Source organism: Podarcis bocagei (assembly GCF_964188305.1).
Source record: "Podarcis bocagei genome assembly, chromosome: Z".
Lineage (NCBI taxonomy): Eukaryota > Metazoa > Chordata > Lepidosauria > Squamata > Lacertidae > Podarcis > Podarcis bocagei.
Window position 1 is genome coordinate 45,039,391 of NC_138140.1, and position 19,034 is coordinate 45,058,424.

Here is a 19,034-nt window from a genome sequence, read left to right on the forward strand (position 1 = left end):
GTCCTCATCCCAGTGTCAGCCCACAATTTCCTCCTCAGAATTTAATTATGATTTTCTAGATTTCCTGGATAATGCCATAAGGGGGGAAATCCAACATAAAATCACATGGATGTACTGAACATAAAATCACGTGGATGTACTGAAGCATATTGTGTGAATGGTTTTGTTTTGTTTTTACAGCTGTGGTGATGTTTTGCTGGGTGCTGACTATTACGACACCCCCTCCTTCCATTGGCAAGGAGTACCTTGGTGGGCTGCTGATGGAGCCAGGAACAAGAGACGCACTCACACAAACACATGTTTGTAACCTGCTGTTCTGTGCAAGTCTGGTATATTGGAAAACCTGTAACAGGGGTGGGGGTGGGAAGTGGCCACATGCACAGCTAAGCAAATAACTGCACGAATGTCCACAACTGACTTCAGGTTTCCGGAACTCAAGGAGAGTGGGGAATTATTATTTGAGGAGAGGTGACAACAACCAGTCGAATGCATCCCATCAAGCACTGCCTACTAGTGTACATGAGAAACATTTGAGTTCAACTGAAAACAATCATGTGAAGATGAACATGCACAAAACCACACATAGATGAACTGGATCTGTGTAACCTACATGCACATTAGCATGCTGTTCCGTACACAAGTGAAGTATATCAGATAAAATGCAGTGGCAATGAATAAACCAGGATAGAATCAATATGAGATTATGCGTTGTAGTCAATGCTAATACTACCCAGAGAAGCCCCACTGAAATTAATGGACGTGACTAATTTAGGCCCATTAATTTCCATGGACCTAACTCTTAGGTAGAACTTTGTAATGCTGTATTTAAATTGTTGCAACACATCCTTGGATCTTCTGGTGCAGGGCAGGTAAGAAATCAAATTCATGTTACCATTATTAATCATAATACTAATAAGGGTAAATTGGATACAGCCCTATGTCTGCTAACCCTGTGGAGCTGAATGATTTGTTTTGATGGATTAACTGTAGAATAGAAGAGGAGCACTTCTAAGCAGCACTGAAAAGACAGAATGCAGAGACTGCCTGTTCTTTGCTACAGTCACATGTTAATCTCATATTTGGCTGATGGCCGTGTGTTGTGCCACCCTGTTCTATATTTTGCATGCTGATTGGCTTGTTATTCACTTCTCCCCCAGTTGGAAGCCAGAGCAACTGACGAGGTAAGAGCTGGAAAACAATTACAGTCTATCGAAACAGCCACATTGGTGCTGCGTGTGTTGCAATACTTTATATAATTTATTGGCCATTACTACATTTGCCGGCAATTTTTTTATTTTCTTTTTTAACAAGATCAACATTACGCATTTCTATGAGGACATTTGGGAGGAGACTGGAAACAAGGCTCCAAGAAGGCCTGCTTTAAAGAGTACTACATTTATTTGGTCTGCACTGAAGTCTTGGCTTGGTGCTGCTACTAGGTCTCAGCACACTCTGTACATCTATGAGGCAAAAGGACAGATTGATTGAACTAACTAGTTAAGGTGCTACAAACTTTGCAAACTTGCATATTTGCAAGACAACATGGGATCAGTTGTTGTGTTGTTTTTAAAATGCAGCTAGTGAGTCTTCCAAAATGATGGCTATCAAGCCTGAGCTGCCGTTCTCAACACAGAGGCTGCGAGAAAGCACTGTGTAAATTAGATTATGTAGGGGATTAGGTTACAGTTCTCTCCTAGAGCCTGAAAATCTAACAAGATCTATTTTTATGCTCATCTCTTTTCCTTGAACAAGATAGCATGGCAAGACAGCAGGGCCAATTTGCTCAGTGGAAAGGCACAAACTGTCATAGAGAGAAGTGTATATTCATTCTCTCACTAGGGCAGACTCGTGGACGGTACAGTTTGCACTGGTCTTGTGAGCTGGACTTTGGGCCAATGTTGCAGCTCCCAGTTTCTGAGTTCTTACACCACTTTTGATATTTGAGACCTCAGTATGCCACTGAGATAAATGGCAAACTGATGGGAAAGTCACCAGAGGGTGATCTTTTAGGAGACAGTGGTAGCCAGGGGTGTGCCTGTTGGACTACAGCTTGCATTGGATCTAGCCAATGTGGCTAATGGCTAGGGATGATGGGACATGGTCCACAAAATCTGGACAGCACTGTTTTACAAGAAGTGTCCGTTCTTTTGGATGCTCTGATACAGATGATAAGTGGAGAGATTAAAACATACCAAGTGGGTGAATGAGCAGGTGAGTTGCAAACATGTTCACACATGGATAGTCACCACATCCCAAAAAGTCACCATATGGCTGTTTCACTATTCCAGCCAACAAAAGCTGGGAAATATTGCAGACTGATTATGTGTACATGATACAGGGCCACCTAAGCAGCTGTTAGGGATTGATGTGGTGTTAAAAGGGCTGAGGAAAGCCTACCACAGAGATTACAAAAGCTAAGATGAGCACCAGTGCCTTAAGAAACAGTCACAATTTTGAATCTGTTTTGCTCTGAGTTTCTGGTCTACAGTACCCTTTTTATTTTTAGTTTACTCACTGTAAAAAAATATTGCTTGCTATGAAAAAGAGTTAAGATGCTATAAAACACACATCCTAATGTACACTAGTCTTTGTTGCCTTCCAGATGTTTTGGACTACAACTCTCATCAGCCTGAGTTGAAACAAGCCAAGTCCTACCTTGCGGGGATTCCTCAATCATAGCTTTCTCTGAATTCACTCATTGGCAACACGTCCCCAACCTTCCCTGTGAAAGTGAGATGAGACTAAAATCACGCTGTGGTAGAACAATGATTAAAAGGAAAAATGAGATTCTGAAGAAGCTCATTTTTCTGTAAAGTAAGTGCTCTGTAATACACATCCAGACAGGGGGACTGATACCCAACGCAATGGAAATGTCTGTTAGAGTGGCTCCTAACTGCTTATCCATTTAAAAAATTAACATTTAGATTAAAATTTAATTTTTCTCCAAAACCAATCCAGTGCTGCTAAGGTCAGGTTAGGTAGCAAATCTAATTATTTTAGAAATGCAGCCAACTGAATGCATTTATAAATAACAACACATTTCCATATTTTTCCATTCCTGATGGGGATGACAATACATACATGACTTGGAAGTCTTTTAATGACAGCATGGGGAAGTACTTTGGTACTCAGAGACAGCATTAGCAACCAGTCCACAGGTGTGATTATTTTATATATTCAAAACAGCTAAAACGAATTAACGGAGATGAATATGACAGCAGTAGAAGAGTCCTGCTAACAGTCCTTCTAGTCCAGCATTTAGTTTGCCACAATGGCCAATCAGATGCTTCTAGGAAGCCCACAAGCAGCGCACATTTACAGTTATTGCGCAACAACTGGCAATCAGAGGCACTGCGTGCGCACCAGTGTTTTGGGAGTCCCTTTTGGTAAAGCACACTCTGTCAGCTTCCCCCCACTCCCTGAATCTACCTCCTCCTGTCACCACGTGCAGCTGCTTCTGTTCTTCCCCATTTCTTTCACTTTGCTTGCCAGGCTGAGACCCACTAAGCACACAAGCAATGGCATAGAATCATAGACTCATGTACTGCTCCTCTTCCCAGGGGCATAGTACTGTCCACAGGTGCCTGGGGCAGGTGTGCGTCCAAGCAGGGACAGAGTGTGCTTACCCATCCCTCGCTGCTGCCAGCGCTGGGAGGGGCAGAGTGTGGAAGGTGCTCTTCACAGTGTTATTATTATTGCTGATAATTTCCTTTGTATACTGCTTTATATTTCAAAGAAAAAAATCTCAAAGTAGCTTACAACTTATATTGAAACATCAAATAAAAAAATCTAGAATAAAACATTACAGGAGAAAGTCAACTATAAAGCATACATTCAAAGCAAAAATAATTAGCAGGAAACTAAAATGCTATCTTAAAGATTTCGAAATAAAACATTACAAAGGAGGTCAACTACAGAATGCACATTTAACACAGCAAAGTTAACCAAAAAAATCTTCAAAAGAAAACGTTACTAAAGGAAGTCAAATATGCACATTTAAAACAGCATAATTAGCAAGAGACTAAAAATATTACTTTAAGCGTAGAACGTATCTGCTACTGTTGCTGCCAACCCTGCAAATGGTGGTTCATGGCGGCTGTGGATGCTCAGGTTCGATGACCTGTTTCTGAACTAAGGAACAACCAATATGGTCTCTGGCTTCTTCAGCAGCCTCGGCTTTTGTAGCTGGAGTCAGTCAGGGCTTCACCCTCCCAGGCCAGGTGGGAAAAGGCCTGCAAGGCAGGAAGCAGCTGTTCTAGGACTCACAGCCAAGATGATTTCTGGCCTCTTCAGCAGCCTCATCCAGCCTTTTGCTAATGATTCTAAATTGTTCAGGGTCATTAAAATAAAGACAGATTGTGGTGAGCTCTAAAAGGACCTCTCTAAACTGAATGAACGGGAGGTAAAATGGCAAGTCCAATTCAATGTAAACAAGTGTAAAGTGTTGCATGTTGGGGCAAAAAACCATAACTTCACATATACACTCATGGGATATGAACTGGTGCTAATGGACCAGAAACAAAACCTTGAAGTCATACTAGATAGCTTTATGAATATGTTGACCCAGTGCATGACAGTGGTGAAAGAGGCAAATTCCAAAGGATCATTAGGAAAGGAATTGAAAATAAAACTGCTGGTACAATAAAGCTGTTACACAAATCTATGTTGTAACGGCATTTGAAATAATGTGTGCAGTTATGGCCACCTAATTCAAAAATGGATATTGTAGAGTTGGAAAAGGTTCAAAAAGGGGCAGCCAAAATGATGAAAGGGATGATAGACTCCCTTATAAAGAAACGTTGTAGCATTTGGGACTTTTTGATTTAGAGAACAGACAAGAAAAAGTTGACATGATAAAAGTTTTAAAATTATGCCTGGCACGGAGAAAGTGGATAGAGAAACGTTTTCCTTCCTCTGTCATTACAGTCATACCTCTTGTTACGTTCGGTTCAGGTTATGTCTTTTCAGGTTGTGTCCCGCGGCGACCCAGAAGTACTGGAAAGGGTTACTTCCGGGTTTCGTTGCTCGCGCATGCGCAGATGCTCAAAATGATGTCACGTGCATGCACAGAAGCGACGAATCGTGACCTGTGCATGTGCAGACGCCGGTTGCGTTCTGCTCATGTCCCGTTTGCAACCAGAGGTACCACTGTATAGTAGAACTCATTGACATGCAATGAAGCTGAATGTTGGAAGATTCAGGATGCTAAGATTCAGAGGGTGGGTTTGTTTAGAGAAGTTTTGAATATTTGATGTTTTATTGTGTTTTTAATATTTTGTTGGAAGCTGCCCAGAGTGGCTGGGGAAACCTAGCCAGATAGGCAGGGAAGAAGAAGAAGAAGTAGTACTTATTTACAAAGCACTTAGTTAAACTATGGAACTTTCTTCCGCAGGAGGCAGTGATGGCCACCAACCTAGATGGCTTTAAAAGAGGATTAGACAATTTCACAGAGGCGAGAGCTATCTGTGACTACCAGCCATGATGGCTATGCTCTGACTCCAAGTGTTGGATGCTTCTGAATACCAGCTGCTGGAAACCACAAGGAAGAGTGCTCTTGTGCCCAAATCCTGCTTGTGGGTTTCCCACAGGAATCTGGTTGGCCATTGCAGGAGCAGGTTGGGCCACTCACCTGATCCAGGAGGCTTTTCTTATGTTCTTATGCATAACTTTAATAAAGTTCGATTGCATCCACTCTTAACTCCCCAAACATAATCCTTATAAAATAGTCAAACACCCTGATCATTTGGGTTGCCCCTTTCTGCACCTTTTCCAACCCTGCAATATCCTTTTTGAGATGCAGCAATCAGAACTGTGTACCATGTTATTTGTTGTTGTTTAGTCGTTTAGTCATGTCCGACTCTTCGTGACCCCCTGGACCAGAGCACGCCAGGCACTTCTGTCTTCCACTGCCTCCCGCAGTTTGGTCAAACTCATGCTGGTAGCTTCGAGAACACTGTCCAACCATCTCGTCCTCTGCCATCCCCTTCTCCTTGTGCCCTCCATCTTTCCCAACATCCAGGGAGTCTTCTCTTCTCATGAGGTGGCCAAAGTATTGGAGTCTCAGCTTCAGGATCTGTCCTTCCAGTGAGCACTCAGGGCTGATTTCCTTAAGAATGGAGAGGTTTGATCTTCTTGCAGTCCATGGGACTCTCAAGAGTCTCCTCCAGCACCAGAATTCAAAAGCATCAATTCTTCGGCGATCAGCCTTCTTTATGGTCCAGCTCTCACTTCTATACATCATGTGATAATCCCTCCCAATTACTACTGTTTCTCCTAAGATGGGGATGGGATATATATAAAGGAAGAAAGCACCCTCCCATTTTGATGTGATTCAGATTCCTAAGCTGTACTGGATATAAATTGTGAACTGGGTTTTGCAAAGAGTTTTAGATATCAAGACTTGAAAGTTACCAGCACCAGCAGTGCTATTTTTTCCAGAAAAAGAGGTGCCAGAACTCATCACGAACACCACTCTTGCTCTCTTATAATGGCAATGGCACCCACCTGAGCAGTGCCGGAACTGAGTTCCTGTGAGGTACAGCTGGGGAAAAACCTGTGAGCAACAGTGAGATAAAGTTATCTTTTTAGAGATTCATTTCTGCAATCTAGAGCCTTGTAGACAATGTAATTTAAAAAATAATAATTGAAAAGAAGGGTAGCTAAGCATATGGGGGAAGAATCTAATTGTCTCAACAGACTCATAACGGTTGTCGGTTTTGAGGTGATGCTGATGCCAGCCTAGTTTCACTAACCTTAAAGCCATTTTCAAGCGAGCTGCAGAGAAAGCAGATCAGCAGGAAATAATATCAGTGACTCAGCACTCTGCAGCAATGACCAGCAGGGTGCTTGTGCAGAGTCATCAATTTCCTCTCTCTTGATAGGGAGTGGCAGCTCCATTCACACTGCGGAAAAACCTTCTTCCCACACATCATTGTAACAGACATACACACACAAAAGCAAGCTTCACTGTCAGCAATGCAGAGGATGGGTTGGTTGGTTTTGCAGATTTAGGAAACTGGAGCATCTATAGTTTATGTATGATATAACTATAATTTGAAAGTAAATGTGTTCAGCAAAGATAACTCTTTTTGTATGAAAGGGACCAATAAAATTATCATTAGAAACTACTCGTCACTGTAAATGTAGTTTTATATTTAACATTATAAGCAAGTTTGAAACAAAAGATATGACTTTAAATGTGCTTTTTTTTCATTCCCCATGTCTGAAAATGTGCTCATAAAGCCACGTGTGGGGTAGCATGGATACAATCTGCCCGGAAATTAATTCCCCATAAAAAACAAGTGTCAGCTTTGGTTCATTAAAATGCAAGTTATCTTATACTTAAACACCTCAACATTTTGTAACTATCAAACAAAATGGTAGAAGGGCATTACAAGAAAACTGTCCTTTTATGGCCTTTCTCTTGAATATTTTTTAAGACTGGAAATGGGAAGCACCAGAGATATAATCAAAGAATGAATCTGGGACATAGAATTCCAAAATGATTTTACCCAATCTTTTAAAATCTATAATCTCTGCACAAACCCCAAAGATCCCATCCAGCAAATTACGTAAGTGCCCTGGATAACCCTAAAGTATTGTTGGGCATTTTCCAGAGCCAGTTTTAATGCTCGCCCTTCAGCACTACTAGAGGGCAGATATCATGACATCCCAGTTGAACAAGATTACATCCGTGCAACTCTAATGAGATTGAATCCATTGGGCACGTTCTTCTATACTGCCCGTTGTACCGTGATACCCAAAGAGAGCTAATTTTACCATTATTAAGGAAATTACCTGGCCACACAGAGGAAAATTATGTTAAATACCTTCTTGCCGATCTGGATATCATCAGGATTATTGCGAAATTCTGTTTTATAGCAACGAGGACAAGACAGGCTGTGGTGACAGCGATGGCCGGCAAATGAATACTGATTTTAATCTACGGAATACAGATTTTAGCTGAAGGAGTGTTATTTTTAATGTAAATAAGTTTATAGGCAATTTTTAATTACATTCGCTTCTTTATGCAGTTGTGCCGTATGTTGTTGTTCTTAACTCTGCTGTCTGGTCTTTGGCTGCAATAAAGATTGATTGATTGATTGATTGATTGACTGACTGACTGATTGATTGATTGATTGATTGACTGACTTCTATATTGGAGTTTGGGGTAATTGATACATTTAAGTTTCATTTATCAGGTGCAGGTGATAAACTAAGACATTCAAAAATATCAGCTAGATACACTTGTAAACACAATCCTAAACATGCTTACTCAGAAGTAAGCACCTCGGGATTCACTAGGACTTTATCACTAGTGTGCACTCAGGACTGCCATCTTATGATTAAAGCCTGTAAAAATGAATCATGGTTGACTGAAATGCACTTGTTAGAAAAGAAAAATACTGAATTGGAAGACTTACATCTATCATGGGCTGAGCGAGATCCAGCTACTCAGCTCCGCACCTACCTCAAAGAACTTTTGTTGACTAGGAGGAGGAGGTTAAAGGGCAAAACCAAGGAAGCCCAAGGATAAAGGCAGGACTTGAATAATCCTGGCACCACAGAGACACTCAGTCATTTCTGTTCTTGTTACCAGATCTGAATGAAATTCTTACTGTAATAATTGTTTATGAGTTTATGAGCCAGAGTGAGAACTTCACAGGGTTCTAAATCAGTGGTCTAATTTACTTAAATAAATTTAATATAAGGGCCATTTCTTCACCTTGATTTTTTCTGTGTGGCAGAAATGTGAGCAGCCATCCAGTTCAAGGGGGGGGGGGAATCTTACAGTTCAGGTTTCTTCACTGTCTTTGACAATTTTAGCAAAATCTCACAAGCCCCTTTTCCCCCCACTCAGAGGCTGTCTGAACCGGAGGTAAATTACCCCTTTGGCACAGCAACTGTCCTGGATTTGGGGGTGTGCCCTCAACTGGCAAATTACATTTTCAAAGTTAACTCAGCTGCACACTAGAAACTCCTCTTTGATCGTTGGCTGCCCTTTCCTAGTAGGCATGAGTCCATTAAAGCTTGTTTGCTTTACAAAGTGATCTCATCTCTTGACTACAATGGTTCCTTATTAGAATTGGGCAGAGACCATGAGTTTTTGGTGTGTGTAGATTTTCTCAAAAACTCACAACAGCAGGTTTGCTACTCCTTCTGTATTTATTTAAAGCTGCACAATTTAAAGAGACCCAACACAAGGGTTGCCTTCTGTTGGGACCCTTCCATATAATCAACATTGCAGGTGCTTGCTTATGTCCAATACAGAGGGCGGCGGAACCAGGGTCACTCTTCACAACTATCTGTCCCAGATAAAAACCATTTAAACCACTCTACCAAGCATACAACTACTTCCAATTGTCCCTGGGGTTGTGTCTATAATATTACTGCAACACATTATATGTAGTGCTGCATCTGAAGACAGTTTGGAAACTTCAGCTGGTGCAGAATTCGGTGACTAAGTTGCTCACTGGGGCAAGGCGGTTTGAGAATATCACAGATTCTGCCTCGACTGCACTGGCTGCCAGTTAGTTTTCTGGTCCAATTCAAAGTGCTGGTTTTGAGCTATAAAGCCTTAAATGACTCAGGACTACAATATCTCAAGGACCACCTCTCTCCATATGAACCGACCTGGGCCCTGTGATCACCATCTGAGGCCTTTCATTGTGTGCCTCTTCAAGAACATGAGAATGGGCCTTTTCTGCAGTGGCTCCCCTTTTGTGGAATACTCTCCCCAGGCAGGTTCATTATACCCCTTTAGGCACAAGGCAAAAATGTTCCTCTTCAACCAGGCCCCTTTAAATGTGTTCAGGAAGGGGAATACTGGTTTGTCACTTTTCTTATTTTTTATGTATTTTGTGGTTTATATATTGTAAATTTATTATGTGAACCACCCTGAGAGCGATGGATAAAGGGCAGTATGCACATTTTAATAATAACAGTAATAGTAGTAGTAATAGTAATAATACCACCCACTGAAACCACATTCAAATCTATTTTTATAGCTCTCATCTAGGAAATAAGAGAAATCCAGCTTTATAAAGCTGCTAGCAATCTAGAACTCAATTTTCTCCCTCCTCACAGAACAATTGCCATGGTTCTTTGGAAGAAGTCATGGCAGTTAAAGCGGTTCTGAACTGAATTAAATAGGCCGCAAAAGTCACACAAAGGGGCCAAGAGATTTTCTGCTTGTTCTGTGCTTCCTAGACATGGGTCTGAGCGGTTCAGCGGCAGGCAGCAAGTTTTCCCAGGAGAATGAGCCAGGGCAAATGGAAAACCACTTGGAGCTGTGCTTTAGGACAAGTGAAGTGTGGAATCAGCCCTCAGTCATACTGAAAACAGCTTTGTGAACAAGAATATTCTGTTCTCTTCTAGTTTGCTTGGAGAGGGGAATCAGAGGTTGCTATGGGTTTAGTTTGTTTGTTTTTTTACATCCCATCAAAACAACTTACTAAAAATGTCCAGCCATTAAGTTTGATTACTTCTATTGATGAGGTAGGATAGAAGTCTTTCACAAGTGCAGCTGGGCACTATTGTGGATCACATCCTCTGAAATGAACAGTGAGATGATTTGGTCCTGGTAGCAAGACTGGGTCAGTTAAATTGGACAGCTTTTTAGCATGCAGTCAAACGGATAAATCTGACCGATGAATGAATCAATGGCTCAGATAAGAAAAACAGGATTAAAATATTCAAAGAACTATTTGTATCTTGCATCTATTAGCATGAAACCGTTTGGTGCAAGTGTGGGACGGATGGGCGGGGAGCAGAGAGCACATTACTTGAAATAATACTACAAAGTTCAGTTACTACTATAAAAATGTGTTTCTCCAACCCTTTGAGTGGTTTTAAAAGTTGTCTGTGCCAGAATAGAAAGTTTCCATTGCCTCATACAATCTGTCAAGGAAAACTCAGATCATATTGTTTAAATCATCTTTTATTAATATCTTCCTACATTTAAGAGATCAGAACAGCTTAAAGCTAGCCAAAAGTGGAAGTGGGGAAGCTGGAGGGAATAAAAGTGCTTTTATAACTGCACCAGGGAATTAGTACTTGACAAAGGCTGTGCTTTTCAGATTGCTTTTCTCTGAGCTAGTCCCATGGAGGCAAATGGGGCTATTCTGGACTAAGTGGCTTGAAGGCTGCAGTGATAGGCAGATAATATTAACAAGGGTCTGTCTCATTCTTCCACTGAAATCACAGAGACTCTTGATGTACACCAGCAAAAGAGCAGCATCAGCAGTGACTCTAAAATATAGCATACTTGATGTTGTTTTCACACTTCAGCAAAGTACAAATAAATAACAGAAAGAGCAGCTAAAAATTAGTAAAAATTGAACGCCCATGTAAATAATAACTATGGAAAAGGGGGGGGACATTAATTTTCTGTTATAATTTAAAAGGCATTTTTTTTAGTTATTGTTATTTCCAAAGGAAAAAATGTGGGGGAAAGATTTCAGTGGAATAAGGGTGATAGCCAAGTAGAAGAATACCATGCTTTGTTCATACGCGTTCCCAGCCAATAGTGATGCAAGAAATCATGCATATGTGTTTGCTACTTTGTGCTTGAACTTCTGGCGATATCCTGCTGAGTCTCTATGCTGCAGCTTAGAACAAACTTTTACCTTTCCACCTCTTTAGTGCCTTTGGAGGGACAGCGTTTTGGACTTGGTTCTGGTAACAAGGGGAAGGGGCCAAGTCTATGCCAAAAAATGGGCGAAGTCATGCCAAAGTCATGTTTCAGTGTGCCGTTTTGATTCAAAATGGCGGCCTGCATCCAAATATCAAGGAATAGCACTGCCTCCACCTCAGGAACCCTTGTGCCAAATTTTGTGACGGTATCTTGAGAGGCTGCCAAACCCATAGAGAATAAACAACCCAACAACCAGACATTCAGACAAAGCACTTTCCAAAATATATAGTGGCTAGTCTGGTAGCCATAGGTTACCAGGAGTTCTGTCCAGGTGAGGAAGTGGGTTGATGGACTGTTCCATCCCTCCTCTGCAGCCAACACAGAAATACAGCTCTCACTCCCTGCCAGTCCCTGGTAGGCCTATGATGTGCAGACTGATAACTGTTGAGTGCTTATTTATAAAGCTGTGTTAGCGTCTCTAAACTGAATAAATGATTCTGCAAGATACACTTGAGTTACAGGAGGTTTTTCTTTGTAAATAAAATACCAATTTGATCAGGTTTAAAATATGAATATTTGCACCCTACCTACAAACACAGGGTTCTATCCAACGCAAGTCCTACTCAGAGTTGAAATTAATAGACATGATTAACTTAAGTCCATTAGTTTCAATGGGCCTACTCTGATTATTGTAGCATAGGCATTGTGTCTCCACCTAACAAAAAATAAACTGCTCTGGTATGCCCAGTAACTTTCAGAAATGCTTCAACCTTTCAAAGTCAAAGGACGCTTCATTTTTGTTTGCTACCTTTTTGTGAGTGTTGGCCTTGGACAAGGCAGAGGGAAGCAAGAAAGGAACAACACTGAAAAGAAGAGTGGAAAACAAAATTTTGCAGCGTTCATGTTTCTGTATTCCAGAACTTCAACTACAATCTGGCAGAAAGCTGCACAACAGGACTCACATCTGATTAAACATACGTAGGACTGGACTGTTAACCTTACAAACGGTCATGGATTAATGGTTAATTATAAGAAAGATCCTTTATGGGAATATTTAAAAATAGGTTAAAAAGTAATGCTTGCCAACAAAGAGATAAAAGGCCTGGTTGTAAAAATGAAATAACACTCTAAATAATACTCTGTTTAATTGCAAATCAACATGGTTTAGTGATCAGAGCTGCACCATTGTTTAGGAAACTCTGAAGAAGTACCACTGGGAAACTTGATTTAAACATTTATTTATATCAGGGTTTTTCCTTGCTGGTTTAAATAGCCTTGATTCAAAGCAATTTACCCTCTTCACAAGTTAGGGCTGCAATTTCACTTCCATTTTGCACTTGGATGCAGAAAACCTGAGTTTAAATTCCTGCTCAGCTCAGCAGCTCACCTTTGAAATTTTTCTCTTCCTCTGCCTAGCCTACCTCAAAGGGTTGCTGAGAGATGCAAAAATGTTCCTTCAAGCTTGTTGTCGAATGATAAAATACAAATGTAACAAATGGCAGTATTTATGTAAAAAAAATATACGGCTACTCCTACTCACAGGTAGCTCCATTGAAAATAATGGACACGACTAACACACAGCTATTAATTTCAATGGGTCTACTGTGAGTAGGACTTAGTTGGATACATGCCGTAGACAAACTCCATAGTCTATACAGTTGCTTCAACAGCCACATAGTGTAGCTGGTGTTACTTAAATATCAAAGCCAGCTCCAGAGTTGTATGACTGAAAACTGAAGCTTAGTGTGAACAAGTAGAGGCAGGCAGAAGACCCTTCAAGAATGGCTAGAGCAGCAATGTACAAATGTAACAATATATTTAAAATGTTCATTGTCAGAGGTAAGAGAAAAATTACATTATGCACCAGCAATACTGTGAAAGTATCTACAAAGGTTTCATCCAATTTTAGATTAAAGGTTCAGGCAACTTTGAGTGCAATCCCAATCCACAGCACTCCTGTTCCTTGCGAAGACTGCACAAGTCGGAGTTCTTCCCTCTAGCAACAGTATGCTAGCTCTCGGTAAATCAGAAATGGCTTAATGAATTTAAATCATTTTCTGGCATCCTGATTGTTGAAACTGGGTGTTCCTGCCATTTCAGATCAATCAAGATCTATAAAGGAAATGTTTGTTTAACCTTAATGATGCTTCTCATTTGCAATTGCATCATACGTTATGAATTGTGGGCAAAAGGAAAGGCAATGTGTAAACCAGCATGCATACAAAACTGTTCACACACACCTGGAGAGCATGGCACCTTTTAGAAAGCCTGCATGATCTACTGAAGTGATCTAGATGTTCGAATATGAGTAAAGAAACACCCATGCGGAGCAGAGAAACATGTTCAAATTCTATTCCATGCACTCTCTACTTTACAGAGCCACAGCTATATGGTATCCATGGTTTTCTATCACAACACTCATTCATAATTATTGCAGACATATGAGTCTGACCCTGAATGAACTGGTAGCACTTCCATTGAGTCACTAGTCCTATGTAGCAGATGCCCTTTGTAGCTGCACTTCAGAGGAGAATGAAAGAGCTGGATGGAGCAGGGCCAGCCCAAGTCATTTCAACACCTGAGACGAACCACAAAATGGTGCCTCCCTCCCTACCAGGGAAGAATGGGTGAGTGAAGTTCTACATCAGGGACAAGATGGGGAATAAAGATCTACACCGGGATCTGCTGCCCCTGTGGATCCTGCTGCCCCAGGCAGTCACCTCATCTTGCCTCATGGATGATCTGGCTCTAAGCTGGAGGAGGTATCATGAACATCTTGAAAGAGATAGTGAATGTAGTTGAAGACAATGCTTTGGGAAGAGTAGCCCATGACTCCAGGATTGGTTAGGTGAGCAAAATGCTCATTTTAATGCCTATAACTATTACATTATTTTTTTAATCTTTAAATGGAAGTTGGGTCAAAGTGGATCCCCTGATCTTGCCGTTGTTACATTGTTTTACTCATATTAACCCTAGCCCGAAAGAAGTTTGTACTGCCATGACAACAAACCAAAACAGCTTAAGGATTGTTGTCCTACTCTACTTCTAGAAAAATGTTTGTGGAAAGAAAACTAGAGCCAGAACATTTTTTTTGCAAGCAAGCAACATATGCACACCAAAGTCTGGTTTATAAATCTGTAGCATCAAATGATTGTTTGCTCCTCTGAAGGAACCTAAGACATTAATCACCACAGCTACAATATTCATTAACATCTGACGCTAAGTCATGAGCAATAATGATAATTAAGCATTGGTTTAGAGAATTACCAAGTGATTAAATGTATGTGCAAGCCACCTCTTAGGAGTACTGCACACACATTGCATATTTTAAGTGCACACCTAAGAACTTCTAAGGATAAAAACAAGGTTTGTGAGTACATAAAGTCCCAAAGGTACTGATTGAATGTATCCACTCTTAAGTGTGCAGGTCGTTCTGCATAATGTGTGAAATGGCTCTCATTAGAATTTTAAACAAATTTAGAAGTCTTAATAAATATAGTTCTGAGTTTATCCTCTGAAACTTTATAGAACTGGGTTCTATAAAGGATGGGAGAAATAGTTGTAGGGACATGAAAATCCTCCGTTAGCTTTAAAGGATGCTTTCAAATCAGAGCTGAATCTGGCAATCCATGCAGGCTAGGAATCTATCTCCTGCTTGTCACATCTATATTAAATTATCCACTTTCTTTCCATTTTACAAGGAAAGATGTCAGTAGAACATTACTTATCTGTCAAGCTACAGGCCTTGGATGCTGAACAAAGTGCCAGAATCATGGCACTACAAGACTGCAAATCTACCACAAAGGTATCAAGAGCAGGGGGTTATGCAAAAGTTGTACCGAGGATGATTCTTGGAAGACAGTTTGCCAGCTGACTGTTCTGACTGGGGTTGTGTGTGTTTTTTTTACCTGAGGTTATATTTAAATCTTACACAGCACCTATGACCTGGAACAGTGCCTGGGCTCTATTGATATCAGGCTGAAAAACCTGCTGAAAAACATTTTTGTTTTGATGAACGTACCCAAATATCTAGAATGCTGATGTTTTTTAGTTTATTGGGTTTTTTAATTTTTTAAATATTTGTTTTAATTGCTGTTACAGATAATTTTATTGCCCCCCCTTCTGTAAACAATTCTGAGGTCCTCCCCCAATCAAGCGGGATATAAATTTTAATGGCATAAATAAATAATAAAGTCCCAGTGTTTAGGATCTCAGTACTCATACCTGCTGGGCTAAGCTGCCCTTAATTGCTGTGGGACTGCTCCATTCTTCAATGCACACTTCACACATTATAGAAGGCAAACAGTTTTCTCAGATATAGCTCTTCTGTGAGAGGACAGCTGTACTCATTTCGACCCATGTGGTTGCTGATGTTGCGCACACACTATACCCTTTACAGCACATTCAAGGCACATCTCCCCCCTCAAAGAATTCTGGGAACTGTAGCTTGTTAAGGGGTTGCTGGGAAATGTAACTCTTTGAAGGGTAAACTACAGTGGTCAGAAACTTTTAAGGGAAAGAGTATGCCTTGAATGTACTTTAAAGATATAGTGTGTACGCAGCAGCCTAAGTGCGTGCATTCCACTACTGAGGCAGCAAAAGCATCCAAGCTACTGTAGCTGAGGTGAAAACTGCTGCCAAGGACAGACACATAGGAATGTTTTTGCACTTGAGTTATAAAAACCAGGAAGGGGTTCATTCTGGAAAAACAATGCTCACAAAATGGTATGGGCAGATGGAAGGAGTAACTGGGGTACTGGTTAATATACGAAAGGTACCTGCAACAATTGCACAGCCAACTTCAAAATCCTAGTTGCAATAGAGATGGTAGCAGTGAATAGGGAGTGTGAATGCTAACAGTCACATTGCAATGTGATCTGAATGATGGCTAAAACATGGCACCCTGGTAACAGAGGCCCTACCACAAAAGAAGAAAGATTTCTGGCTCTCCCTGCAACAGCAAATAAACCATCTAATCTCTATTATGTAAAAACATGTCCTTGGTGGGGACAGCACCTATTCAATTGCCAGAAACAAGCAGTGTCGTTGCCAGCCTCAAAAAATGCTGACTGTGCAGAATGTGTCGCTTTCTTGTCCCTCCAAGTTATCCCCCTTCCTTTTCAAGAGTCCTGTCAGCATTTTGTGCTTTGCGTAGCACTTGATTACACACACGCTTGCAGAACTTGTTTGATCTTGTTTCCTTACCTGAGTCATGGTAGACTCATGAGATCTCTTTTCCTGCTTGAGACAAGGGCTTCCAACATTCCCTTTCTTTTCTTTCCAGGAGCCTCTCAATGTCTTAAATGCTGGCCACAGAAAAGCTGCCGTTTGGTTCTTTCCACTTTCTCATCCAACACATATAGCCTTCTTGCTGGGTGCTTTAGGGTTCATCAAAGCTCCTGGAGCCTCAAGCCATGCTAAACAAACTCGCCCCCTCCAAATATTTGCCATTGTTCCTTCATTCTTCATCTTTAAAGAGACCCAGCACACTTTTTACTTTCCTGGTGCCTTCAGGGGATTCACTCAGGAATCTGTTTTTATTCTTTCCCCACTTAAAAAAAACACAGCCACACTCCTTCTTACATTTTTCTGAGATTTTATTAAGAGTTTATATTACATTGTGCATGCATAAATTGTTTTTATTGGTATTGTTGCTGCTGCTTTCTTATTTTAAGCTAAAACATGTAATAACTGGCCTGGGTCACAGCGCCCACAGGTTTCTCTGCATTATGGACATTTTTACATCCGAAAAATGATGGTAGGCAGGCAGCCCAGTTCACGTGAAAGCCATACACAGAAAACAGATTTTTGTGCATGTTTTCCTTACTTGATTGGGTGGTTCTTTCATAGTCAGACAGACATACAGACAGACAGACAGACGATAGATAGATGATAGATGATAGATAGATAGATGGTAGACAGATAGACGCAAGGTATTGGGTAGGACCTACCTATTTGCACTGTACAGAGCAGATGGTGATGTACTTTCCAGTCCATCTTGCACCAATGGGGGTACTCAAGGGTACAGAGTAACGGCAGCTTTTTATCTAAAAGAAAAGCACTGGTTTAAAGTGTGGCACTTAGTGTAACAACTTCATAGCACTGGCAACACATAGGAAGAAAAGGCAACCTGTGGAAAACCTGAATTGCCATTTGTGCTGATTGAGCGCTAAAGAGAAGTTTTCCTTGGGGATGAGCTGGGGAAGCAAAAGGACAAGTGTATAAACTCTTCATCCAATATGCCAGCTGCAACCTTACTTGGATGGAGATACTTTAGCTGCAATTACTGATGGTCTGCTAACATTGGATATAGGTCTACCTCTAAAAACAATCCAGAAGCTGCATCTGGTCCAGAATATTTCTGCAAGATTATCAACTGGGACTTGGACTATATTATGCCTATGCTTTGTCAGCTACATTCACTCCCAGTCTGTTTCCTGGCTTAATTTACAGTGCTGGGTTAATATTTAAAGCCCTAACTGGCTTGGGACCAGGTTACCCAGAGGACTTCCTTCTCACAAATGGCCTTTTGCTGCTCTAGCCATTAGGGAGGGTGTCTTTTGGTAGCGTCACCCCAGTAATTGCACAGCCTTCCCAGCAGCACCTTGTTGGTCATTTTGACACCAGGATCAAATCTTTCTGTTTGCCCAGGCATTTTATATAATTTACAAAGTCTGGGCCTCCTATCTTATAAGTCTGTGTTTTAATTTCAGGGGTGCAGTGATTTATGATTTTGTGTCCGTTGCATCCATGTATTTTGTGGTTTATTTTATTTATTTATGGATTGCTTCCTAGGAAGCATTTTTAATAGATTTAACAACACAGTAAAGCATTTCTAAACCAAATGCACATGTAAGGATAATTTTTGAAATTGCATATATAAAAATATACAAAGCCAACGGGAATAAAAACACTCCACTTAGAAGGCTTGTTGAAAGAAGAAAGTTTTCAGCAGGCACTAAAAGACAATACAGATGGTGCCTGCCTGATATGAAATGGAAGGGAGTTCCAAGGGGCAGGTGCTGTCACACTATAGGCTTGATCAGATGGAAGAGACCTCCTAATGATAAGGTATCTGCGAGTTGGCCTCTCCTGCAGACTGCAGTGATCAGTTGGGCATATAAGAGATTAGACAATATTTTGGGTTTAATTTGTAAAAGCTTTATGCTACAGAGCAGCAAACCAATGTAGAATACAGTAAATATATTTGCAGACTGCCATTCTTTGGCACAATTGTCTTTGTACACACTAAGGCTGAGATCATAACCCCACTTACCTGGGAGTAAGACACACTGAATTCAATAGGCACACACAGGAATTTACTACTAGAAAACACCTTCCCCTGGCAATTAAAAGCTTCACACCCAGTGAATAGTTTGGGAGTATCTGATGTACAAAC

At 40.9% G+C, this 19,034-nt stretch overlaps 1 long non-coding RNA gene across 1 annotated transcript in view; it reads right to left on the bottom strand.

Annotated features, from left to right (window-relative positions):
- The window catches only part of LOC308578594, a 149,789-nt gene that overhangs the window by 23,006 nt on the left and 107,749 nt on the right, over window positions 1-19,034 (bottom strand). The window contains exons 2-3 of the long non-coding RNA XR_014004009.1: window positions 17,587-17,682; window positions 2,656-2,722 (exon numbers count right to left, since the gene is read on the bottom strand). This is a non-coding gene — a long non-coding RNA (uncharacterized lncRNA). The remainder of the gene's footprint in view (window positions 1-2,655; window positions 2,723-17,586; window positions 17,683-19,034) is intronic.